Here is an 8,219-nt window from a genome sequence, read left to right on the forward strand (position 1 = left end):
TCAGGCAGTCAGGCAGAGGCAGTTAGGGGTGATCAGGTAGGCAGACAGGTGAGCGGTTAGGAGCCAGCAATCCCAGATTGCAAGAGGGACATCTCCCAAGGGGTCCCTGATTGGAGAGGGGGCAGGTTGGGCTGAGGGAACACCCGCCCTCCATGCACAAATTTTGTGCTCTGGGCCACTAGTATATATATATATATATATATATATATATATATATATATCCTATATAATAAAAGGTTAATATGCAAATTGACCCTAATGGCAGAACGACCAGGAACCACCAGTTGCTATGATGCGCACTGACCACCAGGGGCCAGACGGGCAACACAGGAGCTGCCTCCTGGTGGTCAGTGTGCTCCCACAGGGGGAGCTCTGCTCAGCCATAAGCTGGGCTGACGGCTATGAGTGCAGCAGCAGTGGTGGGAGCCTCTCCTGTCTTCTTGGCAGTGCTAAAGATGTCTGACTGTTGAGCGGGCCTAAGTTGTCAATCGCATATCCCCCGAGGGCTCCGGGGCTGCCAGAGGGATGTCTGACTGCCAGCTCAGGCCTGTTCCCCTGGGGAGCTGGCCTAGGCTGGCAGGTGGACATCCCCCAAGGGGCCTTGGACTGCGAGAGGGCACAGGCCAGGCTGAGGGACCCCCCACCCTCCAAGTGCATGAATTTTCATGCACTGGGCCTCTAGTATATATATATATGTCAGGGAGGTATGATTGTGACTGTTTCTTAAGAATATTCTATTTAGTTCTCACACTCTGAAGTGTGAGCTGCTTCATTCATTTATCCACTTGGTTACTCAACACCTGCTCCAGGGCTGACTCTTTTGCAGGTGCAGAAACCAAGACAATCAAGGTTTCTACTCTCCAGGATCTGAGGGCAGAGACAAAGGCCCTGAATTAAGATACCAGGAGGGCCTCAGTTGGCTGGGGAGTGGCTATTTTGGTCGGTAGATTTAGGGGGAGGAGGGCATTTATGAAGATAAGAACTAACCATGTGATGTTTTTGAGGAAGAGCATTCCAAGCAGAGGGGGCAGCTATTGCCTAGGTCCTGAGGCTGGAATAGGCTTAGTGTGTTTGAGCATAGAAAAGAAGGCAGGGGATGGGGCAGGAAGGAGATGAGGTCAAGGCAGGTACCTGGATTAAATAGTGCCTGGTAGGACAGCACAAGGAGGTTGGATTATGTGTTGACTACAGTGGGAGACAAAGGAGAGTTTTAAGCAAGGGTGTGCCTTGAACTGTTCCGTGTTTATAAGGATTGCTCTGTCTGCATAGTGGAGAATGTTGGGGGAGGAGGTGGGGCAATGTGGCAGCAGAGAGCCTCATCAAGAAGCTACTGCAGAGTCCAGGGGAAGGATGGCTGTGACCTGACCGAGATGTCTGCAGCCAGGTGAAGAGAGGTGGACAGACTGGGGATATGTTCCTGAGGAAAAAGCTTTCTGATATACTGCATGAGGGGTGTGAAGGATGGAGGAATCAGAGGAGATCCTTAGGTGAGAGCCTGGGTGAATGGTGGAGCTTTCACTGGAGATGTGAGAAGACCAAGGAGGGGCAGGATTTGGGGATCAACCAGGAATTGAATGGGGAAGTGGGAGATGCCAGTTAGATGCTCAAGACAATGCATCTGGAGTTCATGGCTATGGATTTAGATTTGGGTGTCATCAGCACATGATAGACAACATTTAAAGCCAAGAGACTGGCTGGGATCACCCAAGGGAATGTGGAGGCAAAATTCAGATGAGCCAGAGAAACCAGATACAAACCTGAGGGACTCCACTATTGCTTTGGGGTGTCTTGAGAAGGGAACAAGATGGTTCAGATACTTTGATGTTCAAAACTGGTTTCTCTCAAGGTTTTGATAGACCATGCTAACTGTGGATCCAAGCCAACTTCAAATCCATCCTCAAGTGTCTTCCTTTTGATACTTTCTCTGATCTCTCAAGGATACTCTCTTTCCTGCCTGCTCCTGGGGGGTTGATTGCCAAGTTTGGGAGAAGGAACTAGGTTTGAGTGACTTAACTTTCTCTCTCTCTCAGGGATCAACCTGCTTGCAGGACAGTTGTCCAGGTGCCCCAGCCTCTTATCTGCCAGGTCCACACTGATCTGTTTATATGGACAAGCCAACCCTAAGTCCTGTGGGCCTTTACTTTCTCTCCACTCCGTTGCCTTCCTCCCTAAAGATGAGAGGGGATTGGCTAGAGACTCAACTCAAGTTCATGTGGGGGTCTGGAGAAATGAGACAATCGCACAGGAAACTGCTGGGAACAGATCCAAGAGGGGATGTAACCCACACCCGGAGTATGCCACCAGGACCCCTCCTGGGTAAACAGTGGACCGAGACAGCCAGGCATACACCATCCCAGACCTCTCCCCTGGGCCCAGGCCCTCACATCCAAGTTGCAGAGCAGACATCTCCACCAGAGCCTCCAGGTTAACTTAGCCCAGCCAAGCCACCCCCCCCCCCCCGTCTTCCCCACACCCCTGGCACCTGCTGTGTGCAGAGATAGCACCACCCTTCGAGACTGTGGGTGCTGTGAGTGCAGGAGGGTGTCATATTCACCTTTGTTTCTTGAGCAGAGTATAAAGCTCCAACTAGAGCTGGCCTGCCTGGGAGTGACTGAGGAGGGAACTGAGGCAACAGAGCCTGGAGTTGTGGGAGTGGTGGGGAGGACCACAACCAATAAGGTGGGCTGTGGGTCCCGGGGGTGGGGGAGGGTGCAGAGTAGCAACTGTTGGGCCCAGTCCTGATGGTACAGCCCTTATAAATGCTTCTAGGACTTTGTGAGAAGTGAGGGAGCATTTTGAGTCTGGTCACCCCTAATTCTAGGACTGGAGTTGGAAACACCGGGGACTGGAGGAGTTGGCCATTTACATGGGGAAATTGTAAATGGGAAAGATAAACATTGGAAAATTAGGCACTGACCCATGGGCTCACTGCTGGGACAGGGAAATCTGAGCCGAGCTCATGGAAAAACTATAACCAGAGTAGGCTGAGCCGCACCGTCCCAGAAAAGCAGATGGGGGCAACCATAAAACCTGACCCCTCTGAGTTGGCCAGGCCAAGCCAGGTGCTATTTTTAGACGCCAGTATTATTCTAAAGCATTCCTCCTTCTGGAAATGCTGCCCTTTGCCCTGTCATGCAGTGTGGTCCAGGGGTGCATCACCTGATGTCCCTGGGTCTCCAACTCTCCATCTGTGGAATGGGGTAATCTCTCTTCTTCCCTGTCAACCAACACGGATCTACTTGGGGTAAAGAGAGTGGTTTTGCTAGAACATTCTAAAACCCTGCAATCCTGGTTCCCTTCTTCACTTTTTGTCCTGCATTAGGAGGAGAAAGATTTTGGAGCTAGCATCCCACTTCTCAAGCTTTCCTAGCTGTGTGATGTTGGGCCAGATTTTTCAGCTCAACATCTATAAAAGGTGGGCGTGGTGGGAGTGGAGGGCCGTCTCCAGCCTCACCTTACTCTACCTTGCCAACTTCTTTGCTCAGTCTCCCCCTGTCTCTGTGCGATGACTGTGTCTGGGATGCTTTCTCCCCCTCCCTCCGGTGTCCACACTCCTCCGACTATTCCACACACGGTCACGGGGCACCTACCTCCTCTCTCCCAGTCAGGTACTGGGAGATGAGTGCTGGGCTGTGGAGCCCAACCTGGGGACCCTGAATGCTTCCCACAGGTGTAGTGCCCAATGGATCCTGAGAAGAGAACAGGGGTGCAGAGGAGGGGAAACTGGCAGCAGGCATTCCAGGCCAAGGGAGGGGCGTGGGCCAGCGTGCAGAGGGGAGCATGCACGCGAATGAAACTAAGCACAATGGTATTTCAGGCCCATAAAGCACAGGGTGAGGTGTGGGATGGAGGGCTCTGGAGTGGTTCCTTGGGGATAATGTGTTTGTACTTGTTCTGCCTGACAGCAATGGGCAGCCATTGAAGGGTTTTAAGAGGGGAGTGACCGTCAATTTGCCATCTTCCCCCCCTATAAACCCCAATCTGACCAGGGGTCACATGCAATTTTTTTCTGGGTGTTTTACAGCCAATCTGCTCAGCATGGACTTGTTCGTTCCCATTCTCACATGGCCTCCAGGTTTTTGTCTTAACACTCTGATAAAGGCAAGTCCTTAAAGATGATGCAGTCCAAACCCCCATTCTACAGATGGACAAAATGAGACCCAGAGAAGGGCAGATTCGGGACTGGAGTCTGGTCTTCTGACTCCCAGCCCAGGACTCTGCCACTCCATGCCTTGCCTCTGAGTCCCAAACACACTGGGTGTGGTGGGAGGGATTGTGCCTGCAGGACTGTGGGGGCTCTCTCATCACTTCTTGAGATGCAGTCAGTCTCTTGAGAGACTCCTTCATATCCCATCCCCTCCCCTCCATTTTAAGGGCAAGTTGCTTGTAAAACAGTCAAAATTAAGTCATTTATAGCAGAGGAGTTTGGAGTGGGTTATAAAAATGTATGGCTGGGGGCAGGGACATGGTTTTTCTTTTTCTGTTTCTCTTTTGACTTTCTCTTCCAAGGGCTAAACTGGAATCGTCTGGAGCCTGGTAAACTCCTGAGAGATAAATGCCAGCAAGGGCCTGATGGTGGGAAAATGTGGGGCGTGGCATCACCCAGGCACTTCCAGGAAAGGCTGGGCCAGTGTGGGCACCCATGGAGAAGGAGGCCAGGAATCCTGGCCCTGGAATTCCAGGGCTGAAGAGTTTCTTAAGAAGAAAGAGGAGAAGATGTGGAAGAAGACAAGAGAAAGCCAGGTCCTTATCTTAACCCTCAGATACCATGTCCTCTAAGGGCAGGACAAGTCCTTAAAGATGATGTAGTCCACACCCCCATTCTACAGATGGACAAAATGAGACCCAGAGAAGGGCAGATTCAGGACTGGAGTCTGGGGGAGATTCAAACTAAACCAGAGTTTTGGAAAGAGAGGGCCCTACAGGGACCAGGGAGATGGGGGTAAGGGGAGGCAGTCTGATGGGGGAGGCATCCAGGCTACTGTCCAGAACTCTGCAGGGCTGTCAGCCTCTCCCCCTCAGTGTCCTCATCCTCGGACTTGGGGCTGCTCCCTGCCCTACCCATGGCTGTGAGAGTCGAGGAGAGTATGGGGTGTGACAGCACCCTGTAAAGGTCTCCGGAAGAAGGGGAAGCATTGTGAATATCATCATCACTATTTCCAACCAACAGTGAGGCTTGGTGCTGGGCCCTGGAAGACCCTCAGCGATAGAGCTGAGCCTGAGCCTGCCCAGAGCGCTGAGCGGGCACTTGGCCCACAGTCTTGGCCTGTAGACTTGACTTCCAGGATGGTTACTGACCTCCCCTCCCCTGTGGGAAACCTACGGGCACTTCTACACCCACCCACCCACCCACCCACCATCTCACTGATTCCTTGCCCTGAGCCTAGGAAGCAGGTGGGGCAGAGAGCATTTGACCATCATAGGGCCACTTGCCCAAAGCCATTCAGCTACTAAGTGGAAAAGCTCCCACTTGCAAAGGCCAGTATTCTGGCCACTGGGACCCTAGATTTCCTAGCAGATGAAGGCAGCCTGAAGCCACAGAGTTAATCATTCAATAGTACTTGCTAACATTTCTCAACACCTACTCTGTGCCAGGGGCTCTTCTAAGCACTGTAGGAACAAAGCATTGCATTTGCTTGGTCCTCACACCAACCCTATGAAGTAGGCACTTTCATCATCCTATGTTTTATGAGGAAAAGGCGGCATAGAGAAGATAAGTGACTTGCCTGAGATCACACAGCCAGGAAGTAGCAGAGCTGGGATTTGAACCCAGGCAATCTGGCCCCAGACTCCATGTTCTTTTTTTTTAAAAAATATATTTTATTGATTTTTTACAGAGAGGAAGGGAGAGAGATAGAGAGTTAGAAACATCGATGGGAGAGAAACATATATCAGCTGCCTCCTGCACACCTCCTACTGGGGATGTGCCCGCAACCCAGGTACATGCCCTTGACCGGAATCGAAGCTAGGACCTTTCAGTCCGCAGACTGACGCTCCATCCACTGAGCCAAACCGGCCTCGGCCCAGACTCCATGTTCTTAAACACTAGCTGTGTGCAAGCAAACCCCCAGGGGGAAGTGTCTTGGGAAATCCCCTGGGAGAAAGTGACATTTGAGGAGTAGCTTATTCTTTCCTGAGATCAGCTCTTGGCAGGGAGGCCAGAGAGCCCCAGCCTGTGGGGAGAAAGGGAGCAAGTCTGAGAGTGAGCACCAGGCTTGTTTAAGTCTCTGGGGACCGGGGGATCTCATGTGTCATGTGCAATTGACCAGAGCAGGGCACCCCCAGCCTCCCAGGCCCTCTAAGTGGCACCATCATCCACCAGTTTTTGGAGCCAGACACCTGGGTGTGATACTTGATTCCTCTTCCTCCCCTGCAGCCAGGCCACCTGTGAGTCTAGCCCAGTGATGGCGAACCTATGACACGCGTGTCAGAGGTGACACATGAACTCATTTTTTGGGGGGTTGATTTTTCTTTGTTAAATGGCATTTAAATATATAAAATAAATATCAAAAATATAAATATTTGTTTTACTATGGTTGCCAATATCAAAAAATTTCTATATGTGACACGGCACCAGTGTTAAGTTAGGGTTTTCAAAATGCTGACACGCTGAGCCCAAAAGGTTCGCCATCACTGGTCTAGCCAGTGCTTCCCCAGGATACCTGTTGAATTTGCCCACCTCTCTGCCTCCCCTGCTGCCACCTGCCTCCCTGACTCCCCTCTCACTCCACCTACAACCCATTCTCCACACAGCTGTCTGAGGGATTTTCTTAAAATATAAATCGAATCACATCACTCTTCAGCCTAACAACTCTTCATTGCACTTAAATAAAATCCAGGTTTCTGGCCATGGCCTAGAAGGTCCTGCATGGCCCGGCCCGTTACCCTCTCCAACTTCACCTGTGCTGTGTAGCCCTCGCTCACCGGGTCCCGGCCCGGCTTGTTCAGTTCCTGTGTGTACCAAGCGATATCCCCCTCAGGGCATTTACATGTGTAGTTCCCTCTGCCTAGAACAGTTGTTTCTCATTCTTCCTGAGGTTAACTTCTCATAAATGTCACCTCCTCAGAACGGTCTTCACTGGCCACCCTCTGGCTGGTTCCTTCGTGACTTAGAATTATTTCCTGAGGGAGGCCTTGTTACCACCCTCCCATCAAGGCAATGCCCGCTCTGCGCCTCAGCAGGGTCTGATGTGGGGGAACAGGGGTGGAGCAGGAGAGCTTCCTGGAGCGGGGCTGTGAGCGAAGCTTGATTGAGTCGTTTGGACTGGAGGACAAATGAAGGGACATCCAGAGAGAGGGCAGCACTTGGAAAGGCTGCGAGGGAGGGGGTCTGCTGGGAGCAGCAAGAGTGACTGGACTGGGTGGGGGCGTGGGGAGGAGCAATCCAGCAGGAGGTCAGGGCCAGGTGCGAAGTCCACCCTATTTTCCGGCTGCCCGGTGTCATGGCCATGGCCTTGTTAATAGCACCGTCAGCAAGGGCTGGGGAGTGCTTGAATTTGGAAACTGGGGCCAGGGAGCCTGGTGAGGCCTGGCAGCTGTGACTTCCAGGGCACACTCGGACCCCATCCTGCCACCGATCAACTGGCTCATCCAGGATCAGCTGCAGGAGTCTGCTCAGAGGTGCCTGTGAGGTGAGGAACAGCGGGCGTCCTGGGGTGGGAGCACGTGAGGGCTATGAACGCACGTGGAATGTGTACGTGTGTGTGTGGGGGGAGGGTGTGTGTGTGGGGGTGTGTGTGTGTTTGTACGTGCTATGGGTCTACTGTGGGGAAAACATAGTCTGTGAGGTGTGGGGTGCGTGTGTGCCCATGTGCAGGCACGTGTGTTTCTGCGGGACCTGCTGTGTGCTCTCTCTGTGCATGCCTGTGTCTGTGAGTCCCAGCTGCCTGTGACTGTGTGTGGGGTATGCGTGAGGGCTGTGGGTGTGGGACTGTCCCGTGCACATGCGCTCCCTTCAGCTGGTGTTAAACACTCTTTGGACAGCTCACTAGGTAAACATTCAATAATGTAATTTGGAAACCGGGTCCCCAGGGCCCCGCTGTGTGGCCAGGCAGCTGGTGGGTGGTGGGCGGATTAAGATATTAGCGCATTAATGCCATATCAAAGCCCAGCACCCTGGGCCGCAGGGTGTCTGCTGACAGCCGCACAGTGCCCAGGGCTTCGTGGGCCGGCAGCCCCCGCCGCATCTCTCCTGGAATCACAAGGAGGCCTTGTGCTCT

This window comes from Myotis myotis, unplaced genomic scaffold (genome assembly GCF_014108235.1).
Source record: "Myotis myotis isolate mMyoMyo1 unplaced genomic scaffold, mMyoMyo1.p scaffold_m19_p_2, whole genome shotgun sequence".
Taxonomy (NCBI): Eukaryota; Metazoa; Chordata; class Mammalia; order Chiroptera; family Vespertilionidae; genus Myotis; species Myotis myotis.